This window comes from Anabrus simplex, chromosome 4 (genome assembly GCF_040414725.1).
Source record: "Anabrus simplex isolate iqAnaSimp1 chromosome 4, ASM4041472v1, whole genome shotgun sequence".
NCBI classification, from domain to species: Eukaryota; Metazoa; Arthropoda; class Insecta; order Orthoptera; family Tettigoniidae; genus Anabrus; species Anabrus simplex.
In genome coordinates, this window is record NC_090268.1 from 91,334,360 (window position 1) to 91,354,088 (window position 19,729).

General features: G+C 39.5%; 1 pseudogene; it reads right to left on the reverse strand.

Moving 5' to 3' along the window:
* Positions 1-1,122: 1,122 nt before the first annotated feature.
* Positions 1,123-19,071, reverse strand: LOC137500460 (uncharacterized; annotated as a pseudogene).
* Between the last annotated feature and the right edge of the window lie 658 nt (positions 19,072-19,729).

A 19,729-nucleotide genomic window follows, 5' to 3' on the forward strand; every position in this document is an offset into this window, starting at 1 on the left:
CACATACCATTATTATGAATTAATTATATTTTTCTAACACCAAACCCAACTAAGACGCAAACCTGTGTTTTCCATCTAAACAACAGAGAAGCTTCCCGAACTCTGAAGGTCACTTGGCAAGGCATAGCATTACAACACAATCCTACCCCGAAGTACCTCGGAGTCACTCTGGATCGTGCCTTAACCTACAGAAAACATTGTTTGAACATCAAACAGAAAGTGGCTGCTAGAAACAACATTGTGCGGAAGCTAACTGGAACATCTTGTGGAGCACAACCAGACACAGTGAGGACATCTGCTCTTTCGCTCTGCTATTCCGCAGCTGAATACGCAAGCCCGGTGTGGTACAAATCTTGCCATGCCAAAGCAATTGATGTAGCACTCAACGAGACCTGCCGCATTATTACTGGATGATTGAGACCTACACAATTTGGAAAAAGTGTATTGCCTTGCAGGGATAGCATCTCTCGACATCCGCCGTGAAGTGGCAGCCAAGAAAGAAAAACAAGAGTCTAGCCCCTGCGATCTAACTGTGGCTCCACCATGCCGAATACTTCCGAACAAACCCGAGAGTTATCGAGATGTAAGTGGCACTAACGCCGGCTACTCCTCATGTTACGGCGGTCAGTTCAAATTATTTAAGTTCTCACTCGTCAACAAGCTACTGTGACAAATACCACAAAATAACAAATATCACATAAAGCAGGCTCAAACACAGACAAGAAAGTTTAAAATGACAAATATCACAAAAAGCAGGCCCAAACACAGAGAAGACATTTTAAAATAACAAATATTAAAAAAGCAGGCACAAACACAGGCATGAAATTTTAAAATGACAAATATCACAAAAAGCAGGCTCAAAACAGGCAATAAATTTTAAAATGACCATACAAACATACCTGGTGAATTTGACGATGCTGCTTCCTGGGCTTCTAATTTTTCACATCGGTGTCCTTGGTTCGATCACAAAAGTTTCTTTCGATAGTCTGTACACGTAACATTTTTTTAATTATAATGCTGCTAATTACAGTAGGCCTTAACTCGAAAATAAAACACTTATCTTACAACAATCCACGCTACACACTACAAGTTATTACACTATATACACGAGACTGGGGACAGTCAGTTTCCCTGAAGTAAGGAAACAGCGATATTCTGTGCCTCTGTGCCGTCAGGTTTCCTCATAGCTGAGCACTTCTTTTCTTTTTTCCTTTTAGTGGAAAACAATCTCCTCTGTGGCACTATGCATCTTTTGCTTGACAGAGGTACCGATTTGTCTCTCCTCAAGGGTTCGCAGCTTTCATTACAACGAACAGCAGCTATGGTCGCTTTTAGTGATGCCATATGGCGTTTAAGAACTGTGATTTCACTTTCTGATCGTATTCCTCTAATTAACTGAGTGAACTCTTCTGTTAGTTTCTCTTTTTCAGTCTCCAAAGTTAGAGTAGATTGCTTATTTCCCTTCTTCGCGAGCTCTTCTATAATATTGTCCTTCTCAGTGGCACAGTGTTCATCTGTATGAATGAATAAGTCATCCTCACTGTTTCTGTCGCCATTATCATTATGCAGCGAACTGAACACTTCATTCTGGCTCCTTCTAAGCAAGCAAATGCTATGGATATGCTTGCACATATTCCATTTTATGCTGGAATCAACACAGGTGCAAGTGTATTCATGAATGCAGGCACTGCATTCCTCGCAAACTAATTTGCAATTGCAGTTACAAATATTTTCCTGCACGAAATAGGTCTCCTTGACATCGGAAGATGAAGGAATTATCCAGCCATTTGCTTCTTTAATTATCAGACCTGAATTTACCTGCAAACCTGCTTTGTGTCTGCTTCTAAGATCTTTAAGTTTACTCGTTACTTTTCCTTTTGTAAGTACCACCAACCGATCAAACAACTTATCTCTTACGAAGGTCATCAAAGCATGAATTGCTTTATCTAGTCGCTTGACATTTTTACCATGTAAATATATATATTTTAGTGTCCTATGCATTCTTTCAATGTGCATATTAGTGTTCAGGCCACTGTTTATTCTGTAACAATAAGCCCATGACTTTACATTTTTCAGATAATTTTCCCGAAAATATATGGCAAATTCAATTGTGTCAGGATCCTCAATAAGTTGTTTCATTACAGCTGGAACCATGATTTCAAATGCTGTGATATCTCTTTCCTGCATTAAGGTCCTAATAAGTTTATATACCTCAGCCTGCTTCTCCTTTCCTTTCGCTTTTGAAATGTTCTTCCTCCAAGCCCTGTCTACATGCCAGGAACAGAAGAGTCGCATTTCTGGTTGCTCCATTGTTGAAATCCAGGCCGTGAAGAAAGATTCTGCCATATCAGACATAAAAACTTTAGGAGTTAATTTTCCAACCTCTTCTCTTACATACTCAAAAAATATAGAAAGGACATATTGATCACTTCTATTAGATATGAGAAAACCACACGGGAACCCCTGTCTCATATCGTCTAGAACAAGAAGTGTGGTCAGTTCGAAACCGTAACTATTCATTCCATGAGTCCCATCGACACAAATACAGTCGCTTCCATATTTCTTCAAGATTTCTCGCTGGGCACTGTTCATGATAATTAATACAAAATCACTTGCCATTAATCCTGGGTGTTTTTCATTCGCTGTGTCTTGGGGTTTATAATACAGAACACATGGATTATCACTAGAATTTACTTCATTTACCCAAGCTTCAACGCTAGTACCGTCATCACTGTGTCTCACGGACGAGGAAGATAAGTTGAAGCAGTGTTCAATGTTGTACAAGTCTTTCTTTGTTAAGAGATGAATCCGATCTAGTTTAGAGTCCGAAAGTGAGTCGCGGACCTTGTCTAGTATGGCATCAAACGAAATTTTGTTGGCAATGTCTGTAGCCAAGCTTCTTTTTTCCATTTCTGTTAGACTCAGGTGAGCCAAATCATTTTCATGCCCTACGTGTGTTGGTATATAATCAACTTCACAGGTTCCATCCTCAAACTCAAGTACCTGCATACCTGAAGGGCAGTTTCCATTTATTTTGTTGCTTCCTTGAGTTTTAATATGTCTAATCCCTGTACTTTCAGAATAGTAATGTCCCGAACGATGGCACGTATAGTAATGTCTAGCAACATTGTCAGCGCCACGGTGCGAACCACGTTTTTTAACATATTTAGCCAAGGATTTCTTTTCAGTTTCTTCCTTCCACTGTAGAAAATCTTGCAATGTACGAAACTCGTTACGTTCCAGCTTAACGGAAATACAATGTTCTGATTCTAAATGTTCATGAAAACTTTTCTTCACAGCGGTTGTAAAACTGCACAATGCACACTGTAACCTCTTCTCATTAAGATAAACAGCCCCGTGAAATTGCCGTTCATGCTGTTTAAAAACGTACTGGTTATTGAACTGTTTGTCGCAACTTTCACACTTATAAGCATATGTTTTCTTGCTGTTTTTAAGGGGAGCTATATCACCTAATTTGTCTGGATGTACTTTTGACACGTGTTTCCTAAGATTTTTGTTATAATCGTAGCTGTTTCCACATTCCGAACAGATATATGATTTTGGCATTTTAAAAATGATAGTACGAACCGTATAACTTAAGACACGTACATCACCAGTTAAAGATAATTTCTTCTACCGCTACAAACCGACCGTATAACTTACGACACATACAGTATATCACCTGTTAAAGATACTTTCTTCTACCACTACAAACCAGTTAAGAAAGGCGCCAGGCAACACCGAACACACTAAACGCCAGCTGGAATTCCAAAGGGAGGCGGGTCATTTACCTCCACCCCCTGGCAAGTGCATTCGATAACTCTCGGGTTTGTTCGGAAGTATTCGGCGTGGTGGAGCCATAGTTAGATCGCAGGGGCTAGACTCTTGTGAAAGAAAAGAGAAAGGTGTTGACATTGGAAACCCACCCTTAGTTTGGATATGAGCCACCACGCCAGCGGCTTAAGTCTAGGAAAAGCTTCTTGAGAGTAACCGAAACACTTGCAGGAACAGCGCAGCAAGCAAGAATTCAAGAATGGCGCGTCAGGAGTCATCATACGTGGGTGAGTCAATGGATGACCCCGAAAGAGGAACTCCCTCCTGGCCATGTCACAGATTGGGTGAATTGAAGAGCACTGAATAGACTGCGCTCTGGTGTTACGCGGTGCAGGGCAAAGCAGAAGAAATGGGGTTTCGAAGTGAACAGTACCTTGTGTGTATGTGGAGAAGAGCAGACCACAACCCATTTGCTGCAATGTAGTTAATGCCCATTCAGCTGCACAACAGAAGACCTGGTTAAAGCGAAGCCAAATGCACTTGATGTTGCAAGGTTTTGGGCTCACATAGTTTAATGTGGCTCTTCGTCATTGAAGTATTTATATTATGTTTTATATTTTTTCTTATATTTAATTTTAAACTTATGTATGCTTCTGACACGATATAAATAAATAAATTATATTTTTGAAAAGAAACCCTGGACATTAACGAAGTAGTGTTCAGAACTAAACTAGGGACCATCTTATCAGGCATATTCAGGCAGGGTTCACTTGGGTGGAATGGTCCGTTTCTTTCCAACCTTGCTCTCGTCAACAAGTCGGCCACGTGTCCCGAGTTTCATAATGCCCAGTTTCGGAAAACAGTGTTTCAGCATGGTAACGCTGTTGGCCAAAGCGGGTGCATTAAGGTGATGGTTTTAATTACTGTGCTCATGTGTTGAAAGTAACTTAAGGGGATCACTGTATGTAATTAGGTGTTATTATAAGGAAAGGTCTTCATTGGAATAATCATATTAACGAGGTTTAATTATCGGTTACAGATCTCTTCATATATTTATGAGAGTATTTAGTGGTTGGAAGGAGGAGGTGAAGGAGGGTGCGTATGAGTCACTAGTAAGACCCCAGTTAGAGTATGGTTGCAATGTATTAGCTGACTCAAGAAATGGAAAAAAGATCCAGAGGAAAGCAGTTCCGACAAAAATATTAGTTTAAAATGCTGTGTATTTTGGGCTGGGAAGATTTGGGTGTAATGAGACGAGCTGCTCGACAAAGCAGTCAGTGGAGACATGACGTGGAATAACATTAGTAGACAAATATGCTCAAATGGAGTTTCTAAAAGGAGGAAAGATGACAACATGAAGATGTTGAAATTCAAGAGGAAATATTTAGACAATGATTTCTTTATAGGAAGAAGAGTTAGTGATTGGAATAATTTTTACGAGGGAAGTTGTTCGAAGAAGTTTCAAATTATTTGAAATAATTTAAGAAAAATCTTGCTAAACAACTGATAGGAAATCTGCCACCTGGGTGACAGTCCTAAATTCAGATCAGTGTTGATTTATTTATTTATTTATTTATTTATTTATTTATTTATTTATTTATTTATTTATTTATTTATTTATTTATTTATTTATTTATTTATTTCTAACTCCACCGTCGGCAGCTCTGAAGATGTCTGTTGTGGTTTCTCCTCTTTGCACCGGACGAATTGCCAGGGCTGGATCATAATCGAGACCAAACCAGCAACCTGTCCAGTTCTAACCCTTCCCTCTACTGGTATCACCGAAACCCTGTCCAGTTGAGTGCAATGTTAAACCATCCATACAGAGATCAATTTCATAATTTCACCATTTACCTGATTTTCACCTGGTCTAGAGATGAAGCCGCAACAAGGGCTGAGGTACAAGAAACGTGCCGGCTGGCGAGGGCTGTCGCACACCTTAAGTGTGAGGACAAATGAATTATGGATTATTACTACACTGAAATTGACGTTGGAAATCAGATATCTTTAGGAAGTTCTACCCTACCTCCACTTTACTATTATATTTTTCAAATAGCATTAGCAATATTTGGACCCGGAATGCAGAGATCTATTTCATCATCACAAATATAACATTATCTTTTTGATTGACATACAACTGACACGATTATTTTTAGAAGGGAAGATACAAGGATAACATGGATGTAAGCTCATTTGATTACCCTGGGCGCGGAACCACCGACAGAGGTTCGAAATCCACGATACGACAATTCTGTTACGGGGAACACGAAATAGGAATAATTACTTCATAATTTTCGCCGTTTTTTTTTTTTTTTTTGCGAGGAAAAAGCATCAGAAGGAAAACATTGACGTAAGTTCGAACCGCAATTTGGTACACTCAGCCAGCGGAAACCAAGCTGAGAAGAGAATTGTGTCAAAATACCGCTCTTGGCCATCGTGCATGTGATATGGTATGTTGATACCTAAATTATAGTATGACCCCTTTCTCTCCTATCCAAGTAGAATATACCAATGCAGAGGACAGGAAGCAGATTTCAAATACATTAATTTTACTGGGACTTTGATCATCATATCGTAGTTCTCTTAAATACAACAACGAGGACAAATCTGATATAAGTAATGTCTTAAGAAGTAAAGCAGAAAATCAAAGCAAAGCCGAGTTATCTCCGTACAGGTCTTGAAGGCCCTTGGAGGGATGGAAAGCAAAGATATAAACTAGCCATTGGTGGGGGTGGAGTGGTAGCTCTAGAATAGGATTCTTTTTCGCCCAGAAATTAAACTGGTAATCTTTTTCGGTGTAGGATGAGTGAATCTCAGGGTCATGTGCACCTCTGGAAGTGGAAATATCGTGTTTAAATTTTTTTTCCCTTCCTGACGGGGAATCGATTCCACATCCTTTTGGGGTGAACCTAGCACGCCTTTACCGCCCCTGTATAAGTAAGATTTCAATTTATGTAAGCTGAAAATTGATGCATCAGTTAAATGAGCGACTTAGGGTTTATCAGCGAGACCTTATTTGAAGAACCTCGAAAGGGTTACCCTATGAAGAAAATGTAACTTATGTGTTATCTTAAACCCGCTCCAGTCACAAGATTATGATCTGGTGGAACTTAATTTCTACATTGGCTTTGGAATTCTTTCGCGAGTGGTGCGGAAGCGATTACGAATAACCCATTCGGAACACCTTAAAACTGTAGCCTGAGGGATAAACAGATACATCATGAACTGGTTATCCAGGTACAGGTGAAGACCAAAAACTTTGAACCTCACGAGAATTAGAGGCCAAGCCTTGGTTCATGGTAGTCTCTTGAATCGTAACCGTAAAGCCAAAGTTATTTCAGAGAACTGAGTTGCTGTGGGAAAGAAAGAAAACAATTCATAAATTCACGTAAAGTAGCGGCTTTTCGTGTCAGATGAGGTGGTACAAAGTTGGCGTATACTGAGAGCCATGGAAACTTGTGCATTTCTGTCTCTGCTTTCAGACACATTGGATATCTCAGTAAATTCACCTTATTAATGAGCTCGCTACAAGACCAGGTCGATGTACTTTAATGGATTCTAGAATAGCTTTACAACAGATGTCAGAGAATGGATCAAAAACCCACAGTTCTAGCGCTTCAGGCAAGCAACTGTGTTGAAATATCATAGGGATACGAGCTACGAATTTTAGGTAAATACAATATAATAAGTATGAGAATATATTCTTTATTTATTGCTAAAAATTCTAATGATTTTCTTAATCATTATTATCCAGTCGATTAGATTAGTAGTTTGCCTTTTTCTGCTTCTACGAAAGCTAATGTGAGTCAATGCTTTCTTCACTTAAGCCCTTATAACTACATTCGGTGAGATCATTTTTCAGAAAATCAAAAATCTCCTGAGGGCACTGAACCAGGGAATATATTAGAGAAATAATTAACTTGACTAGGATCTGAATAAACATGTAAACGAGTAAAGATACAAGCGATTTTAGGCTGCTTTTCTAGAACTGCCTTTAGGTCGGAAGTGATATTTCCAATTTTTTTTTTGGTTTGATAGAGCTATCCAAGACTCACAATTTTAAAAATATCTGGGCCCTTTATCCCTTCAACTTTAGCCACAATTGAGGAAATTCTTTACTTTCACGTTTTTCGTGGAGTAGGGATCCCTACTTTGTCTACTAAGAAATGCTTTCAACATATATATATTTATTCATTTATTTATTTATTTATTTACTTATTTATTTATTTATTATCAACGAAAAAGCCCTCCTTTTTCTAGCATATTAAGGCTGTACGTTATAACTAGTTACCTTAAATAGTAAAGCAAAGTCATCTCCGTACAGGCCATGAAGGTCCTTGGAGGAGTGGAAGGTAAACGTTTCCACTATCTGTAACCTCGGCACTTGATGGGGGTGGAGTGGTTAGCTCTACACCTGGCAACCCTTAACCCCCAGGATTAATCTGGTACTCACTTTTCGTGTAGGCTCAGTGAACCTCAAGCTCATGTGCACCTCCGTAAGTGGAAATCCCATTTCTAAAATTTTACGACTTCCTGACGGGGATTCGAACCCACGTCTGCCCTTTCATTACCTAATAGACCTTCATGCCCTTTAACCCACTTAAAACAGATATGTCTTCCTAACTTCGACAGGAAATGAAGATTCAAAAAAAGCAAATTGCAAGTTTGAAATTTTACGCCAGTGTTGATATCGTTATCATAGCAACAGGACCTCCAATTTTACTGTGCGTTGAATCCGAACTATCAGGCTGCAATTTTCCATTTCTAAAATCCCACACACGTTATTATGGACCGGATCCGAATCGTACCCGTGACTCTGCCAGTCGTCTATCACGCCGAAAAAAGAAAGATGTAAAGATACTGTGTGGAGAATACCACTTTCTCACAACCGTGGAATAGGATCAAACAACTCGGAGGAAACTGAGGACCCTTGCCATTTTTTTAGCTCGTCGACACCGGTGTAACAATGATGAATCACATTTAAAGTGCGTCTTCAGAGCGAAACGAATATTAAGCCTCATCCTATATTCCCAAGGTCATTCTAAATTGACCTTGAAATTACTAAAGAGGGGAAGGAATATTCCTTGATGGCCCCTACAAGCAGGTCCAAACATCAAAGAGAATTTTCTTGGAGCTTTAAAAATGTTATTACTTCTACATTCGCGGTGATTCAAAGAGTACAGCATTGATTTTCAATCAAGAAACTATGAAATTCGTATTCCTGTAAATAACATGAACGAATTAAGTAGAATTGGGTCTAAGTCCCTATCCTCGGCCTAAAAGTGGTTTACCGTTGCTTCCTCGCTAAGTCTAGACAAATCCCTGGATGGTATTTTTCTTAAGGCCACGGCCGACGGCTTGAAAATTCTAGCCGATCCTTTTGTGATTATTATCTCTGATCTAGAGGGTACACCTGCCTGGGTTGAGGGTCAACCCCACTCTCTCCCCATTTGAGGTAGCAAAAAACAAAAGAGTATATTTAGTCCTTTAACACACACCCCTATAGGTGGGGGTGGTAGAATAACTCCCACGGTATCCTCTGTCTGTTGTAAGAGGCGACTAAAAGGGGCCCCAGGAATTTTGAATTTTGGAGCGTGGGTTGACGATCACGGGGACCTTAGTTGAGTCCTGGCATTGTTTCCACTTACTTGTGCCAGGCTCCTCACTTTCATCTATCCTATCCGACCTTCCTTGGTCAACTTTTGTTCTTTTCCGACCCTAACGCTAATGGAGTATTTGAGGGCTAGGGAGTCTTTCATTTTCACATTCTTCGTGGCCCTTGTATTTCTTTGGCCGAAATCTTTAGTTTTCGAAGTGTCAGATCCCTCTCATTTTTTGTCTCTGATTAGAGTCATATAGAAGATGATTGCCAAGATGAACTTCCTCTTAAAACAACAATCGCCACCTCCACCCCTGAACACACCCTACGGCTGTTCTGACGTGAAGTCCCTCACTTAGTCAGTGGGGATCGGTTGAACGCAGAGGGTAAATGACAATAAAAATAAGTGCAAACCTGATTAGTCTAAAGTCACAACACAACTAATTGTGTGAACTTCTCTTTCTGAGAGTTTTTTCCTTAAAAAGGCAGACATTTGTCTACTATCTTTCTGTAACACATTTACTGTACCGAATCGTGCGTCCAACTAAGTTCCTAGAACAACAGCTACTTGTTCGACTGACGTGAGCTTTGGTAAGATCAACTTGTTGAATGCATTTCTGTTGTCTTCATTTTTTCCATATGTTGGTCTAATAGTAACATGGTTTGAACCGGAATGGGTAGAGATGTACAGCAGCACAGCCAGAATGTTTCAGACTGCTATAATATTTTTGTTAGCTGTTAATTATTTATTGTTTTGATCTATTTCATAGAGAATAGCATCCTTACCATATGCACTACGTTACAGCGACTTTGTTCGCAATTTGTTTCCACATACTGGAGTTGACGCGCAGTACACGTTCCTGATGAGTCGTACACAATATTAATTCTCTTTTATGGACGACTTCCTGTTGTAGAGAGAGAGAAAAAAAAAAGAAACGAGTCATTAGCAGGGGTAGGATTTAAATATAATAAAATACATACATATAGGCCAACATTTTTCAAAATATGGAGTCGATATTTTATAAAAATGGGGTAAGATAACAAAAAGAACATCTCTACTGTATTAAACTTTCGTACTTGTAAAAAGGTTAGAGTTAAATGTTTATTATTTAAACATAAAATCCACAAAAGAAGAATTTGTGTCCGCCTCTGTGGTGTAGTGGTTAGTGTGATTACCTGCCACCCCCGGAGGCCCGGGTTCGATTCCCGGCTCTGCTACAAAATTTGAACAGTGGTCCACTCAGCCTCAGGAGGCCAACTGAGTAGAGGTGGGTTCGATTCTCACCTCAGCCATCCTCGAAGTGGTTTTCCGTGGTTTCCCACCTCTCCTCCAGGTAAATGCCGGGATGGTACCTAACTTAAGGCCACGGCCGCTTCCTTCCCTCTTCCTTGCCTGTCCCTTCAAAACTCCCCATTCCACCACAAGGCCCCTGTTCAGAATAGCAGGTGAGGCCACCTGGGCGAAGTACTGGTCATTCTCCCCAGTCGTATCCCCCGACCTAAAGTCTGAAACTACAGGACACTGTCCTTGAGGTGGTAGAGTGGGATTCCTCGCTGAGTCCGAGGGAAGAAAACCAACCCTGGGGGGTAAACAGAAGAAGAAGAAGAATAAGAAGAAGAAGAAGAAGAAGACGAAGAAGAAGAAGACGAAGAAGAAGAAGACGAAGAAGAAGAAGAAGAATTTGAATTAAAGCTAGAGTACAAGAGTTTAAACTTTTTATATGAGTTACAGCAGGTTGAGGGGCTGACTAACAGAAGGAAATTATAGTCAAGCTACTCAAAGATTATTCCTTACAATCTTATTGGGTATTTACTTCACTATTCTGCAAGCTTATGAATATTTTGAAGTCCCTTTTACCATCCGTGATGCTGTATATGGATCAACTTTCTTCATAGTAACATGATTTCGTGGTTTACATGTAATTATTGGTGCTACATTCCTTCTAACTTTTCTATTTGTCCGAGGAGGTAAAGGCGTGCTCGGTTCACCTGGGAGGACATGAGTTCGATTCCCCGCCAGGAAGTCGAAAAATTTAAGAAACGAGATTTCCAATTCTGGACGTGCACATGACCCTGTGGTTCAATCAACCTATATCAAAAATGAGTACCAGGTTAATTCCTGGGGGAAAGGTGGCCGGGCGCAGAGCTAACCACTCTTCCCCACCAAGTGCCGAGGTTACGGATAGTGGAAGCCTTTACCTTCCACCACTCCCAGGGCCTTCATGGCTTGTAAGAAAATTACTTCGCTTATTTTCTGCACAGTGGGTTGAGTGGCAAGGTCAAAGTCTGCAAGAAGGAAAAGAATGCACATAGAGGAGAAGTAACTTTCCAAATTTCATTGAATACCAGAATCCAGTCTTGAAATATTGACGCCAGTGAAGTAAATTTTACATGATTTTCTACGAAACCTTACTTTGAAGTCATGAGATATGCCGCATATTTAATAATGTTATTTTAAATTTCATTCCTTTTACATCCCACTAACTACATTTTTATGGTCCTCGAAGACGCCGAGGTGCCGGGATTCTCTTCCGAAAGAGTTCTTTTACGAGCCAGTAAATTGCAGCATATTTAATATAAAATTTCAAATTATGTAAATAAATGCGAGTTTTCATCAAATATGTAAAGACATGCTAAAACCAGAAATGTGGAATAGTATGGGAAATAAAATGTATTTTCAATCACGCCCACTATCCCAATTCGGAAACATGCGACAAAATTAATGTAAAATCCAAATATATATTTACATAGCCCTGGTTATTATATTATTTATCTGGGAAATATTTAACAGAGTTGCGTGTTGCTTGAGAAAATGGCCTATGAGTATTCAACTAGCGCTGCCATCAACAATTTGGTGGCAATCTTTTATTGTTCACTTTTCTTTCCACCTGCTCTTCTCCGAAGATAGTAAAAAAAAATAAAAAAATAAAAAAAAAAAAAAATTGTTAGAGCGGTGTTTAAGCGACAGCGTGAGGTCCTGGAAGCACCGTGGGATGCATAAAAGTACTTTACGAGCTCATAAATTTGAAGAGCACCCAAATTCTGAATTTAATGGCCCTCTTCGCATAGTGTAAGTTTCGGCTGAATAAGCCGTTCGCTTGTCAACGAATACCACACGTGTAATAACCCAGACGTAGAATTACTGAGAAATTTATTATACTGCAATGTCCTCACGGTAGTCAAACGTTCGGTAATAAATTATCCACGTATCTTTAGGCCGATTATTATTAGGCTCTTTTAAAAGTTGTAGACATTCAGAGTAAATTCTTCCGGATTTTTACATGTTACATTGCTTGTAGTCATAAGGTGACTTTCATTAATTTTTTGCGCCGACTGCAATAGGAAGTCAACTGTCGATCAGTACGAAGTTACTACAAAACTGATAGATTAGTAAATTCTAAGTCTTTCCTCCGAAATTGGTCTAAGGGATCTCAATAGACAAGCCATAGTTCAACAGGGGCGTACGCAGAGGCTGGTTTGGGGAGTATAAATTCTCCCGTCCCAAAAGTTTTAAGTTCAGAACTTTTGATTAATTGTGGCAACCATGTAAATTAAGATTTTAGGTAGCCCATTGTTTTGCTTTTAGTTTGTAACTACATATTTGCCGAAACTATGCTGATGCTTCCGTTAAAAAATATTACAGTGAGCTTGATCTGGCGAAGCCAAGTGAAAAGGGGACCTGTCAATCAAGATTACGGAAGGATCGCCCGTTCCAGGTAAATACCTAACAGCCGGAGACCCACTGTGTGAACAAGAGAATTTTGTTAATAGCTACCAATTAGTTAAATGTTGTCATTCATTGTTAAGTAGAATTGTTTGCGTGTATGTGCGTGTTAGTGAACTAATTGGGTCATCCTTGATTAAATTAGTCCAATAAAACAGTGTTTTGTTTTTAACAGTATACTGGTATAATGAAATTGCAGCCAGTTCAATAATATCACATTTCATTGGGCCTGGGGATACCTTAGGATCCAAAATTGCCTACCGGCTTTTCACCAAACAAGGGGAGAGAGGTGCTGCGAGTAAGATACGGGGAGGATTACGCGAGACAGTTCGACCATGAGCTGAGAGTATGCATGCATGCCGCAGGGTGCATCTTGTCGTATTTATACAGCCACACGAAGAAAAATCGATACGACATATAAGCCGGCATTATTTTTCTCCTTCAATTCCAAATCTAATGTAGAGTAATTAATATACGCGTAAGTAAGAGATACGTGAGCCAATACAGTAATGTATACCATACATTACTGAGTGTATTTAGGCTCTTTAATTTCAAGAACGCTATTGAAGCTGACTCAGCTGATTATAAATATTATTATGTAACAGTATTATGTAATCAGTGGGACAAAGAAAAATGCCAAAATAAGAAGAGGAGTTAGGCAAGGATGTCCACTGTCTCCTTCTCCCTTCAATATGTTCATCGAAGAAGCCATCGCAGTCATAAAGGAGAAAACACCTGGGATCAAAATTAATGACAAACAAGTACACTCTATAAGATTTGCTGATGATATTGCCATACTAGCAGAAACAGGGAAATGTATGCAGAGAATGATCAACGTATTAGCAGAAACTTTAGGCAAATGGAACCTCAAAATTAGTACAAGGAAAACAAAAACCATGACAATATCTAAAGACAAGAAAACACCTGTAACGCACTTAAAAATTGGCCCTGATAAAATAGAACAAGTGAAACAGTTTTGCTACCTAGGAACCCTGATCACGAGTGATAATCGGAGCATTTCACAAGTCACGAAGAGGATAGCCATGGCAAAGAGAGCATTCCAAGATAAAAAGCACCTGCTGGCCAATAAACATTTAGATATTCAAACTCGGAAGGCCTTTGCAAAAACCTTTGTGTGGAACGTGCTTCTGTATGGTTGCGAAAGCTGGACATTAGGAATGAAGAAAAGAAAAAACTAGAGGCAGTTGAAATGTGGATCTGGAGAAGAATGCAAAGGATAAGTTGGACTGAAATGAAGAGCAATACCGAAGTCCTTAGAGAGATAAGAGAAGAACGGAATCTGATAACTGAAATTGAAAAAAGGAAAATTAAAATGATTGGTCACATTCTGCGGCATGAGGAGTTCCTTTGTAATATCAATGAATGAAGAATTGCTGGAGAAAAAGGAAGAGGACGACCCAGAGTGTCTTACTTCGAGAACCTGCTTCTGAAGAAGGAGTGCAAGACCTACGCTGAGTTGAAAAGACTGGCTCAAGATAGACAACTGTGGCTGCAGCGACAAGGCTTAGCTTTTAGAATATGATGATGATGATGATGATGATGATGATGATGTAACACGGCCCATTACATTGGTCACCCTGAATATTTTTCATGTATTTGCAATGAAACAAGTGAGTTCTACAAATGTCTTTCTTTTTCCTTCATTTTTCGAGTCTCTTCCGAGACTTCTTTAGAAGGTGTGCCATTTACATGTTTTTACTGCACAAATACATTGATTTTGTTTACTTCATTTTATATTCTGAAAGCTGTATACCTTTATGCTACCATTAATTAGCAAGGTTTTCGGAATTATGTTTTAACTTACTTTACAAAATTCTACTCATGTTCACTTAATTTTACATCCTGCTCACGTTTTCTTAATTAGAGAATGACATTTTTATTGCATTCGGTCGTTTGATTTCATAGCCACAGGATCTCCAGTTTTACATAGAATGCGAACCACATGAACATGAGATTTTCATGTCAAAGAAACCGTCATACATTGGACGTCATTCGAACGATGGTTGTCTTGGAGAAATGACAGTGAAGATGCCACTTACATATTACTTTCCCTTTGATTATTGGTGGAATGGCGCTGTCACCTGTCTGCTGATAAAGTACGTAAGATTAAAGAGTTGTTTCAAAAGAAATCATGTTATAAAATTCTATGTCATAATTAGATTTGTGGGTTTTGTTTTTATGAAGAACATCTTGTATTAAAAAGGGAAATCCACAAGAACGGCACAACAATCAAAATATAAACTTCTTTCGAGGGTGTTTTTACTAAGATGCCGATGCAGTTTGAATGCAATTTATTACATTCTGCTGTGGAGAAAGACATGTGTTTAGAGATGGAAATAGTAAGTTACTGCCAGTGCGATCTGTATTATAGAAGGCTAATCACACAGTCACCGAACAACGTGTAAAAGTTACTGGACCGGTTAGAAGGTAATTATGCAGAGTCTATCATCTGCAGGGTACCATCATGGCACCAAAACTTGGCGACCTCAATATAAACTAGATCTGGATACGTATATCCCAGGGGTGTCAAGAAGATGTTAGTTCCACGCCAAAGCTTGTCTTTCACTATACTGTCTCGCGACATATAGGGTTCTATCTCTTCTTGACAGAAAGAGTGTCACGGAAAGAATAACCAACACTATGGATGGTGATAGCTTTGACCACTGCAAACGAATCATTTCATACACATATATTCTGTTTCGAATTGCAGTCTATAATTCCGTAATTCTTATTTCCGGCTGTGAATCACACAACAGCTCCAGTATGCAGGCGTATTCATTCATTGTCATTGGGTGCTAATGTCGTTTGTTAGCGGCAACGGACAACACGCTGCCTAGTATATCCTTCAACTGCAGTCATGGATCAACTGTTTGTCCATATTCTAAACGGTAAGCTATTTTTGAAGGAATTCTATGTGGGTTAGTGTGTCACACACAGCTAAGATTACCATGTTACCCGTTTTAACCAGGAACCATCTGATTTAGAGACCTTTCCCCCAACCCCCGTTCAGGTTTGCTAGAATTCCCGGTTCTTTTGTCTACCATCAGACTATTTTATATATTCATCCTTTTAATTAATTTGGTCCCTGGCAGTCAACGCGTAGGAATAGAACCACCTACGGACATCTAGCCTTCTAGCTAATTCCTCTGTCTGTCTGTTAGGTCATCAGCCCAGAGGCTGGTTGGATCCTCAAATAGTACCTCCAAAGGCTGTGCAGTTATAGGGAAACCGCAAAAACCAATGACAGAGCCCAAATAAAGCGAACTAGGCACGATGAGGAGTGAGGTAGTTTGCCATTGCTTTCCTCACTGGATCAGAATGTGCCACTGCAGCACAACTGACCCTATGAGCGACACCTTTCATAACACTCAGACACTAGTTGTGCCCCGAGTGTCATTACTCCTCAGCACCACCCATACCCCAGCAGTTTCCATATTGTCACAGCCATGGATGAGACCAGGACTTCAGTGGAAGCTACACTTTGTCCTGGCCTGTGCCAAGTGACGGATACAAAAGTACTGCACCCATCAAGAAATGGTAACAAGTGGGCTAATTCCTCACGCTTTGTATTTTATTTTTATTCATTGGGGTATATTTGCTATGGTGTCTGCCCTGTAGCGAGTTTTTGCTGAACTCATTTTATATCTGAAGGCGCCACTCAGTTCTTGTTTGTATCAAAGTTGAAGCTCTTTCACTACCTGTAATGAATTACTTTAAATAGGCACAGATCAGATATTTTGTTGGCCTTGTATATTAATAATAATGTTATTTGCTTTACGTCCCACTAACTACGTTTACGGTCTTCGGAGACGCCGAGGTGCCGGAATTTAGTCCCGCAGGAGTTCTTTTAGTTGCCAGTAAATCTACCGACACGAGGCTGTCGAATTTGAGCACCTTCAAATACCACCGGACTGAGCCGGGATCGAAGCTGCCAAGTTGGGGTTAGAAGGCCAGCGCCTTAATCGTCTGAGCCACTCAGCCCGGTGCCTTGTATATTACAGTGAGTTATACTGTCATAAGAATGTCAAAAGACAACTTTAAGTGTAAGTTCCTTAGAAAGCTGAATTTCCTTTTCTGCTTCAAGCTAAGGCAAAAATAGAAGCTGCTCATAACTCAGCTGTGGAAAGAATATTTTCTCTTCTAAATTTTCTGTAGATGGACGAGCGAAATAAGCTCCAGTTGAAAATGTATAATTATTGTTAATTGTACTGTTCCAGATGAAAAATGCAACATGTAAACAGTGAAGTATTGTTCCTAAAACGGATTTTATTAAAAAAGGACCAAGCTAGTGAAAAGTATGTAAAATAAACCACTGAATACGAACTCCTCCAATTTTTAAACTTTACGGTATTGTAACATCCCCGGTTTTTCGTTTTTATATATTGTAATCCTACACACCTCACAATTAAGAGGAGATATTTGAAATATCGTAAAGGCAATGAAGAAAAAATGACACATAGTCAAATAAACATCATATCTTCCATTAGTACAGAGTTACGTAAGATGCTCTTGTCACTATATCCCAAGCCTATCCGGGTGAAAATGGTCGGTAATTCATTACTTTTGTCCAGTGGACGACATTACTGCGTGCTGGACACTTTGAGAGGCCATCCACCAAGATTATTGATCTCTCAATATCATTAGATAAGCAGGAATATTATTTCTGTTCATTACGAGGATGTCTGCAATTTGTTTCCTTGCAATCAGCTGAGCATCGGAATGCTACTTGCCAGGCGTCTCAGTTTTGCAGCATCAATTTGCTCTTTTTAATTACACGAATTTAACATAGGATTTGTATTTAATTAATCAGCAATTTTTATCTTATTTCCTCTTAAGTTGGCGATTCGTAGATATTATCATCAACAATTAAAATTCAAATGAAAGCTCATTCCATCTTCTATGAAGAAAACCACTATACGCTCTAGGCTGCAATTATATTTGGTACGTGTTAGACAAATGTATTTCCATTAGTCCCTGTATTAAGGATCTTAAAAGGAACATTCTCAGCTAGATGCACGAACCAGGAACTGCAGAACATGCCCTGTCATCATGTTATTTATACACGCGATGGCATCGATATCTTACTGGTAAAACCCATGACATTATTGATTACTAATCATCAATATTATTATTATTAATATTATTATTATTATTATTATTATTATTATTATTATTATTATTATTATTATTATTATTATTATTATTATTGCGCCAGGGGCACACCTCCCCCCGCTACCTAAACTGCGTGCCTTCTCTATGGCCATCTATGTCAGTAAACGAGAACTTTTAAATTTTTTCCAAAATATTCTTCTCCGATAGTGAGATAACTCTGCCATCTATTCTCCAGTGATATCCGGTGGACTAAACACAAAATAATTGTTGAATATATTTTTGTTGTCGTAGTTAGTAAACCTATTTTTCCAAATGATTGTTTTTTTAAGTACCGAAAGTTTCAACATTTCACCTTATTCCTCCTCTAATGTAACCTGCCTACCACATGCCTGAACTATATCCTCTAGCCAATCGAACCCGGGGTATGTATGGAAATTTAGCCTTTCAGCGCTCTGTATTTTATCTGGAACTTGCCCCTACGGAACTATTTAAGGAGAGCACTTGCCTGATTTGCTCCGGATATCGAGAGTGCTATAAGGTAATGGCAGAATTTACCTAAACGTGAGATTGTGCCTGCGGGTAGTTCGAAGGGGAAAGTTCCAACAGTTTTCGTAATATCCAATATGTAATATTTCCTTTTGGGCTGAAATTTAGGACTTTCTGCGCAGTCTTCGGACTCTATTTATATGCCCTACTGGGAAAACATTTAATGTAAGGGAGTACGAGTGGTGAACCTCGGATCTCTCCCCTTCAACTTTTCGGCTGGTGACCAAAAGTTTTAAACCTCTCAATTTTGGAAATCTTGTCCACGTTTTTAACCCCCCCCCCTTTACTCACCCATTTTAGGCTATGTATCATTGGGCATTAAGACCACTTAGGTTCCAGTCTCTCCCAGAATGTTCGTCAAGGAGTGCTGGTGTTCGCCCTCTTGCCTTTTGTTAATGACCTGTTGTGTGTAACCTTTCCTTTTTTATTCTCAAAGCTGTGTATAATTTTGTTTTACGTCGCACCGACACAGACAGTTATTATAGCGACGATGAGATAGGAAAAGACTAGGAATGGAAAGGAAGAGGCCGTGGCCCTAATAAAGGTAAACCATGGGAAACCGTCTTCAGGGTTGCCGACAGTGGGGTTCCAACCCACTATCTCCCCGATGCAAATTCACAGCTGTGCCGCCCTAATCGCACGCCTAACTCACCCGGTGGATATAAATAAGAAGTGGACTTTAAACAATACACCCCTAACGGGTTGTGACTGGGAGGTGAGGAATGATGACAAAAATAAGCATTTACATGAAACCCTTTGAATTACGAACTTCAAATTTCAAATGATATCCTAGGTGTTAAATAACAGTAGGTTTGAACAAATTTAACCATCAGAGAGTTAAATGGGGGCTAAGATCCGAAAACCCACGAACTTACTACGCTGGCGTAACAGGGGGAGAGGTGATACTCCCACGCCACGAACCAACTACGCGGGCGTAGCAGCGGGAGAGGTGA